Raw genomic sequence first — 9,594 nt, 5'->3', positions numbered from 1 at the left:
GGTGTTCCTCTTCTTCGCGACGACATTGGTCCGGAGCAGGTCGAGCTTGACGACGCTGTTCGTCATCAATGCCGACCATCGCGCCTTGGTTTTCTCTTCCCTCTGGGCGTCCCGAGTCTTGGCGTCGGTGATGCAATGCTCGATGGACTCTTGCAAACACGCGGTAGCCGATGTGACGTCCTTCGCCGACTTGGCCCGCTTGTTGCCGTCCGGGCGCCCGTCGGCCGCGCCGGCGTCGGCGTGTCTGGCTTGTACGTCTCCTTGGCCTTGGCGAGGGTGCGCTGGTCCTCTGCCCACTTCTCGCACTTCTCGATCTGGGAGAACACGTGGAGGTACTTGAAATCTTGGTCAGTGCCGCTGTCCAGCCGAAACATGGTGAACATCCGGACCATCTGCGTCAGGGAACAAGTGTCAGCGACACACACGGCGAAAAATGAGCGAGAGACCGGCGTCATACCTGGCCCTCAATGTTGGCGCCGCTCTTCAGGCGAGCCGCGATCTCCTCGACGATCCCATGCCATTTGTTGCACGCCGTTTGGATGAGCCCCCAATGGTTCGCCATGGCCTTCGAGCCGCGCTGCATGTGGAAGCAGGCGAAGTACGGGTCGACCAGTTTGCGCTCATCGAACTCCGACTTGATGCGCTACAAGTACGTGTCGGTGCTCTGGTTCGTGCCAGTGATCGGGTCGAGGAAGACGACATTCCACGCTTCGGCGAGGCACTCGTCTTCTTTGGACGTCCACTTGACGCATGGCTCGCTGGTCCTGGCCGCACGCTTCTTCTTTTTTCCTCTCCTCATCGGAGCAGGCGCCGGCTCCTCCTCCCCCTCCTCCTTTGGCTCCTCCTTGTCGTAGTCGAGCTCATCATCCATGTCGCTGTTGAGGTCCATTGTATCTTCTTGGGCATTGAACCATGGGGAGGCGGCGGCCGCCGAGCCGGTCATGATGATGTCGTCCATGTCGGTCTCCGTCACATCGGGGTTGCCGAGATGTGACGAGGAGGCTTGTGAGAAGAGCCCGCCACGGCGCAGAGGCGGCGGCGGGGAGAATGCGTTAGCTGGTGGGGAATAGGTGTACAGGGGGTACTGGACGCCGGCGAACGCGGGTGAGGGCGTGCGCTGGGCGGGGTGGCCATGTGGAAAGGTGATGTTGGGGTTGAACCCGTCGTGCGCGTCGTCGGCGGCGTAGCCAGGCGCGGGCGCGCAGCCCCGGGGGTGTGGAGACGCCGAGAAACCAGCCGGCGACCCGACACTCTGCTGGCTCCAGGGAGCGTGTGGGTCGTGGCCGCCGGGCGGATTCAGCATCCCCGCATGAGACACCTCTGCATGTTCCATCGCGCGATCCGCCTGCTCCGCCACAGCAGCCGCCGCTGCCGCCCTGTCTCGGGCCCTCTTGGCGTTGAGCCTGTCCCGCCGGTCGGTGGTGACAGCCACCCAGCGCTGAACCTCCACCTTCCAGTCGGCGTTTGACATGCCCGGGGGTTTGGACGGCAGCGCCTCTGCTTCCTCTACTTCGGCTGGGTGGCATTGGCATCGATAGCGGCACGAGGGGCCATGTACTTCTTCGGCGGCATGGTGGCCGGATGGAGGGGAGAGGGAGGAGAATGGAGGGAGAAGGCGGGAGAAGGGGAGATGAAGGGAAACAGAGGGGGAAAAGCGGGGAGGGGGGGTCGGCGGGAAAAGGTCTTTCTTTCACCGACAGAGCGGACCCACGCGCCTTTTCGCTTTGGCCGGCGCCCCCAGGCGCCCCCCGGGGGCTTGGGTTTGGCTCAGGTTCGCCAGCTGTTATTTCGGCCCAAACCGGCGATAAACGAGATCCTAGGGGCGCGACTGGGCTGATTTTTGGGTGCCGACACTAAAAAATGGCCTTGGGGCCTGTTGGGCGGCTGGAGATGCTCTAAGATCATCCACAACCGGACCCATCAAACCCTTCCCAAAGGTCTAGGCAGATAACCCAGTCACCGCTTGATCACAAATGGCCACCCAACGGACACCCCACACCCATCCCAAATGCCCAAGCTGTCCTGTACCCCTCAAACCCGACCCATAAGCGGGGTGGATATGGAGACACCCGGATGTGTCTGCCATGCCGGACCCGACAGGCCAGACGCATCCCAAATCATCCCCAAGCGAGCCCAATCCGCCTTCTTCCTCTCCTCTCTTCTACCTCGTGTGCTCTGCCCCTTCCCTAGCTCCGCCACCACCCTAGCTCCACCGTCGTCTCCAACCCACAACGTCACCACCACGACCCCAACCCATAGCGTCGTCATCCATGCCACCCCCAGACACTGTCACCGCCATCGGACATCGCCCCGATATGTCCTACTCCTTCGAACATACCCCTCACCTTCTATGTTTTTATGAAATGTTCAGGCTATTCTTTTCTTATTTGTAGGCAAATGATGGATTCGTAGGATGATGAATATGAGAACAAGGACCTCGACGACTTAATATACAAAGAGTTCATCGATTCATCAGATTTGGACAACCAATGCTAAAATGATGATGATGATGATGAACATCCATGAAGAAATGGATAAGAAAATGGAGCATGTTTCAAGCTTCAAGGGTTCGATAAAAAGGGTAGGAGAGTTGTTAACCGTGATAGATTGTTGGCGCACAACATCTGTACAACGACTACTTCAAAGCGGACCCAACATACCATGATGATTTTTTCGTCGTCGCTTATGGATGAGCAAATATTTGTTCTTGTACATAGTGAGCGTCGTGGAGGAATATGATCCTTACTTGAAGCCAAGGAAGGGTTGTTGCGGAAAAGTCCTTCTCCCCTATGCACAAATGCACGGCTGGTCTCAAGATGCTTGCATATGGTAAAGCTGCATACGGTTGTTGATGCTAAACTCTGGGTGGGAGAGACCAGATGCATTAAGGACACAGTGAAATTTCCCCGCACTGTGGTGAGGGTGTTTGGACCAGCGTACCTGAGAGAACCAACCGTCAAGGACACAAAAAAAGTAGTTGGCAATTGGATCATCAAGAGGTTTCCCAGGTATGCTCGGTTCAGTTGATTGCACTCATTGGCAATGGAAGAACTGCCTGAAAGGTTTGCGCGGGCAATATCAATGTCACACCAAAGAGGCCACCCTCATACTTGCAGTAGTGGCATCAAAGGACTTGTGGATTTGGCATGCATATCTCTCACAACGTCATCAATGCGCTCCAGTGATCTCCATTGTTCAAGAGACTTTGTGGCGGGATGGTCCATCGTTTAACTACACTATCAGCGAGCACAACTATCAAATGGGGTATTACCTTGCCGATGGTATATATCCTAAGTGAGCGGCGTTTGTGAGGACTAATGAGTGTATCCGAGCCTGGAGGTAATAAACAATGTCTCTTTGCACAAATGCAAGAAGGTTATAGGAATGATTTGGAGAGGGAATTCAGAGTGCTCCAAACTCGTTGGGTTATGGTTCGTGGAGCTGCAATTATGTTGGAACCAGAGACACTTTGATAGCTGACGACATATTGTGTAAGCTTGCACAACATGATTGTGGAGGATGATGGCAAAGGGGCAGTCAACATGCATGATGTTGAGAAGCGTAGAGTACAAATCCGCCTTTCGGAGCAAGATGCGGAGCATATGTTCTGAACTTTCTACAGATTCGTCAACAGTTTCAAGATCAACAAGTACACGTGAAACTACTCAGTGATCTTGTGGAGTACACGTCGACGGTTTGAATCATGCATTTTGAATAAATTTTATACGTGCATGTGTTTGCACGGATTTGAGATTTGGAAGGTCGGGATTATGGTTGCAAGGCAGGACATTCAAGGGGTCAGTCGACACTCTCCATGGATGTGTCCGAATGCACCCATAGATGTTAGGGGGCGCGGATTTGGCCAGCCCGGCTATAAATGCTCTAAGAGAGCGAAATGCTAATTAAGGGGTACCCCTTACAAAGTTCACTCCCACCTTCTCTGTCGCAGTGTGTCACTTGTCACAATCTAAGAGTTTGTGTGAGATTTCTTTCCACGCACTAGAGGCACGGGTGGGTTTGTTTGTGGTTTTTGGTACATTCATTTTTTAGAATGTTCTTATCTCTTGAACTATGTGCCCAAATCACGAACCGTTTTCACCGTTGCATTTCTCTTGTCAAGATATTTGAAATCAGGCCACATGTTCATAGGTTGTGACGAACTTATTTTTGAGCAAATCTATGCTTCCATCTAGTAGTAACTTGTGCTTCACTTTTGTGAAAACACAATTATCTATTTTTTTGCGGAATGTGGAAACATAATTATCATACATGAAGCATGACTATGAATCACACGCAAACCGGAAAACTAGGGTAACAAAGGGAAGAATCAAAAACCCAAAAAATAAACAACAAAATGGAAATAAAAATATCAAATTTCCTGAAGAAACCAAATAACCTGTGAATGTGCTTTTCACATGAAAAACACACATGTGCTTTCACAAGGAAAGCACACATGTGATTCATGCCGAAGCACAACTGTACTTCATGAAGAAGCACACACTCCTGCCAGACGTAAAAAAACAAAGAAACTAAAGAGTTCAACCCCTCCTCCCAAACAATAAAAATGAGAAAACTAAGCAAATTTTGAAAACCTAAAAAATTTAAGAAAAACTTCTAAGAATCTCAAAAAGCATATGCAAAAAATATTAACGTACTCCCACGGTGTCCGCTGCAACTCTCCCGCAAGGGGTTCATGTGGGATAGTCCATCTACTAAGAGGGAGAAAATGGAATTTGGAAACAAACAGATTAAATCAACATTCTCAGCCCAGGGGTAACTCTAAAGCATGTTTAAGGGCCGTTTAAACACGCAAACACATAATTCGAGGGGGTCGAGCGATTTGCCTAGCCCGAAGCCCCGAAATCACTGATTAAGGAGTACCTCTTGCAAAGGTCACTCCACCTTATTTGGTGCTGACAAGTGGCGGACTCTCACAACTTTGAAATTTCCCCTTTATTTCATAGATTCATTGTTTCAAAATGTTGAATTGTGCGTCCAAATCACGAACCATTTTCACCATTGAATTTCTCGCCTCGAGGTCCGTTGGAAATATGTCCTAGAGGCAATAATATTGTATTATTATATTTCTGTTATTCATAATTAAGAGTTTATATTTCATGCTATAACCGCTATGATCCTGGAATATGTGATTCAGTGGAAAACTCATATGCACGTGTGAAATGATAAATGGTAAAGCAATAGGTTCCTGATCTCGCTTCTAAGACCGGCTCAAGTGTTGTTTGTGATCATGTTTTCAGGATCTTAGAATATGGTAGTGTAACGACAGTTCTAAAACAACATTGAGGGTATGATGTTAGAAGAACGATCATATTGAATCGACCCAATACTTGTATGTTATCCTTTTTGATCACATCGTCTGAAATCATTTGTTATAACATGGAGTGTTAGCATGTGTTTTAGTTCCTCAGACCATGAGAGTGTCTCGATCACTTCCTACCAGACGGTGGGCTTTGGGGTTGCTCAAATGTCATCTGTAACAAGGTGATCATAACGACAACTTTCAGGCACACCGGAAAGTTTGACAAGTGACCGGACAACTCAAGAGTGGGATTTGCTCCTCCGACGATGGAGAGATATTCTTAGGGCCCTCTCGGTGTGACGGCATTCATCATCGTCTGGCCAGACACAGGTGACTATGATGTCTACTACACAACCTTCTTCTTGTAGACGTTGTTGGGCCTCCAAGTGCAGAGGTTTGTATGACAGTAGAAAATTTCCCTCAAGTGGATGACCTAAGGTTTATCAATCCGTGGGAGGCGTAAGATGAAGATGGTCTCTCTCAAACAACGCTGCAACCAGATAGCAAAGAGTCTCTTGTGTCCCCAACACACCCAATAAAATGGTAAATTGTATAGGTGCACTAGTTCGGCGAAGAGATGGTGACACAAGTGCAATATGGATGGTAGATATAGGTTTTTGTAATCTGAAATTATAAAAACAACAAGGTAGCAAGCGATAAAAGTGAGCGTAAATGGTATTGCAATGCGTTGAAACAAGGCCTAGGGTTCATACTTTCACTAGTGCAAGTTCTCTCAACAATAATAACATAATTGGATCATATAACTATCCCTCAACATGCAACAAAGAGTCACTCCAAAGTCACTAATAGTAGAGAACAAACAAAGATATTATTGTAGGGTACGAAACCACCTCAAAGTTATCCTTTCTGATCGATCTATTGAAGAGTCCTTAGTAAAATAACATGAAGCTATTCTTTCCGTTCAATCTATCCTAGAGTTCGTACTAGAGTAACACCTTAAGACACAAATCAACCAAAACCCTAATGTCACCTAGATACTCCAATGTCACCTCCAGTATCTACGGGTATGATTATACTATATGCATCACACAATATCAGATTCATCTATTCAACCAACACAAAGAACTTCAAAGAGTGCCCCAAAGTTTCTATCGGAGAGTCAAGACGAAAACGTGCCAACCCCTATGCATAAGTTCACGAGGTCACAGAACTCGCAAGTTGATCACCAAAACATACATCAAGTGGATCACGTGAATATCCCATTGTCACCACAGATAAGCACATGCAAGACATACATCAAGTGTTCTCAAATCCTTAAAGACTCAATCCAATAAGATAACTTCAAAGGGAAAACTCAATTCATCACAAGGAGATAGAGGGGGAGAAACATCATAAGATCCAACTATAATAGCAAAGCTCGTGGTACATCAAGATCGTACCATATCAAGAACACGAGAGAGAGAGAGAGAGAGATCAAACACATAGCTACTGGTACATACCCTCAGCCCCGAGGGTGAACTACTCCCTCCTCGTCATGTAGAGCACCGGGATGATGAAGATGGCCACCGGTGATGGATCCCCCCTCCGGCAGGGTGCTAGATCAGGGACCCGATTGGTTTTTGGTGGCTACAGAGGCTTGCGGCGGCGGAACTCCCAATCTAGGTTTCTTTTTGGAAGTTTGGGTATATATAAGAGGTGTTGGAGTCGGGAACAAGTCATGGGGGTCCCCGAGGTGGCCACGAGGTAGGGGGCGCGCACCCACCATCGTGGGTGCCTCGGGACTCTTCTGGACCATCTCCCGTACTCCATGGGCTTCTTTTGGTCCAAAAATTATCTTCGCGAATTTTCAGGTCAATTGGACTCCGTTTGGTTTTCCTTTTCTGCAATACTCAAAAACAAGGAAAAAACAGGAACTGGCACTGGGCTCTAAGCTAATAGGTTAGTCCCAAAAATCATATAAAATAGCATATAAATGCATATAAAACATCCTAGATGGATAATATAATAGCATGGAACAATCAAAAATTATAGATACATTGGAGACGTATCGGACTACGTCACGGGGATGCTGAAACACGACAACGAGAAAGAAGAACAAAACCAGTAACATGAGCAACAGTATAATGAGAATGGTGATGACTCAGGAGGATACCGATGCACACCGGGTCTTATAAAGTATCGTGAGGCAAAGGGAACATAATATGATAACCAAAGGTTCACACGAATATCATACATGTAATCATAGGGACCGATATGGATGTCCATGGTTCTGTTTTCGATCATTGAACGAAGGGGTTTCGTTCATGTCTATGGTTTATCGAACCTACGGGGTCACAAGCTTAAGGCAATCATGATCTGCTGAGTGTTAGTAGGACGGTAGTGATGAGAATATATTTGTGGAATTGTTTCATTAATATCCAGAATAGTTTCGAGAGGTTCTGGAAGCGTTTTGGGGTCACCGGAAGGGTTTCAATGAATATCGGGTAATACCGGGTATTACTGATTAATTATATATAGGTGGAAAATGTTTTCAGGGATATTAAAAATATATATGATGGTATGAAATTTTTTAGAACATTTTATATTTAATTAAAATATCAACGGGCCTAAAAAGGCCAAGAGGTGGAACGCAACTTGGGCCACATGGGCCCAAGTGGAAGTGCCCCCCCCCCTTCGTAGCGGGGAGCCGAATCCTACTTGGGGAGGGAGTAGGACCCCCCCCCAAGGCTGGCCAACCAAGCAGGCTCCTTCCCCTTTGGTGGCTGCCCTCTCCCTTCCCTCTAACCTATATATGGATTTCAACCCTATGGATACACAAGTTTTGGCGCCTCTAGTTGGTCTAGTGCATGTTATAGTTGGTCCTAGTTGACTAATTAGAGGGAGCCCTAGCCACCTCTAATCCTCATAATTAGAAGACCCATGTGGTTCTAATCACCTGCCTCTAATTCTCCGGCGACGATTAGCTCTGGACAGCGAAGCGTTGCCGGATCGTGAAGACCATACGCTTGCAACCAAGTAGAGAGACCATGCTTTCGGTCTTCCGTTCGAGGGATCGTTCATGGGCGGTTTGCGTGATCATCATCAACGTTCGAGGGACTGCAAATACGATCTATGATACGTCTCCAACGTATCTATAATTTTTGATTGCTCCATGCTATTATATTATCAACCTTGGACGTTTTATATGCTATTTTATATGATTTTTGGGACTAACCTATTAAGCTAGAGCCCAGTGCCAGTTTCTGTTTTTTTCCTATGTTTTTGAGTTTCACAGGAAAGGAATATCAAACGGAGTCCAATTGACCTGAAACTTTACGACGATTGTTTTTGGACCAAAAGAAGCCCATAGAATACCAGAGATGCACGAGAAGAGTCCCGAGGCCACCACAAGGGTGGAGGGTGCCCCCACCCCCTAGGCGCGCCCTCCAACCTTGTGGGCCCCTCGTGGACTCCCCTGACTTGTTCTCGATGCCAAAAATTCCTATAAATATAGAAACCCCCAGAAATAAACCAAGATCGGTAGTTCCGTTGCCGCAAGCCTCTGTAGCCACCAAGAACCAATCGAGACCCTGTTCCGGCACCCTGCCAGAGGGGGAAATCATCACCGGTGGCCATCTTCATCATCCCGACGCTCTCCATGATAACGAGGGAGTAGTTCACCCTCGGGGCTGAGGGTATGTACCAGTAGCTATGTATTTGATCTCTCTCTCTCTCTCTCTCTCTCTATATATATATATATATATATATATATATATATGTCTCTCTCGTGTTCTTGATTTGCACGATCTTGATGTACCGCGAGCTTTGCTATTATAGTTGGATCTTATGATGTTTCTCCCCCTCTACCCTCTTGTAATGGATTGAGTTTCCCTTTGAAGTTATCTTATCGGATTGAATCTTTAAGGATTTGATAGCACTTGATGTATGCCTTGCATGTGCTTATCTGTGGTGACAATGGCATATTCACGTGATCCACTTGATGTATGTTTCGGTGATCAACTTGCGGGTTCTGTGACCTTGTGAACTTATGCATAGGGGTTGGCACACATTTTCGTCTTGACTCTCTGGTAGAAACTTTGGGGCACTTTTGGAAGTTCTTTGTGTTGGTTTGAATAGATGAATCAAAGATTGTGTGATGCATATCGTATAATCAAACCCGCAGATACTTGTGGTGACATTGGAGTATCTAGGTGACATTAGGGTTTTGGTTGATGTGTGTCTTAAGATGTTATTTTAGTACGAACTCTAGGGTTATTTGTGACACTTATAGGAATAGCCCAATAGATCGATCAGAAAGAATAACTTTGAGGTGG

This window comes from Triticum dicoccoides, chromosome 6A (genome assembly GCF_002162155.2).
Source record: "Triticum dicoccoides isolate Atlit2015 ecotype Zavitan chromosome 6A, WEW_v2.0, whole genome shotgun sequence".
NCBI classification, from domain to species: domain Eukaryota; kingdom Viridiplantae; phylum Streptophyta; class Magnoliopsida; order Poales; family Poaceae; genus Triticum; species Triticum dicoccoides.
The sequence above is the reverse complement of the archived record's forward strand: the minus strand, read 5'-3'. Positions refer to the sequence as shown.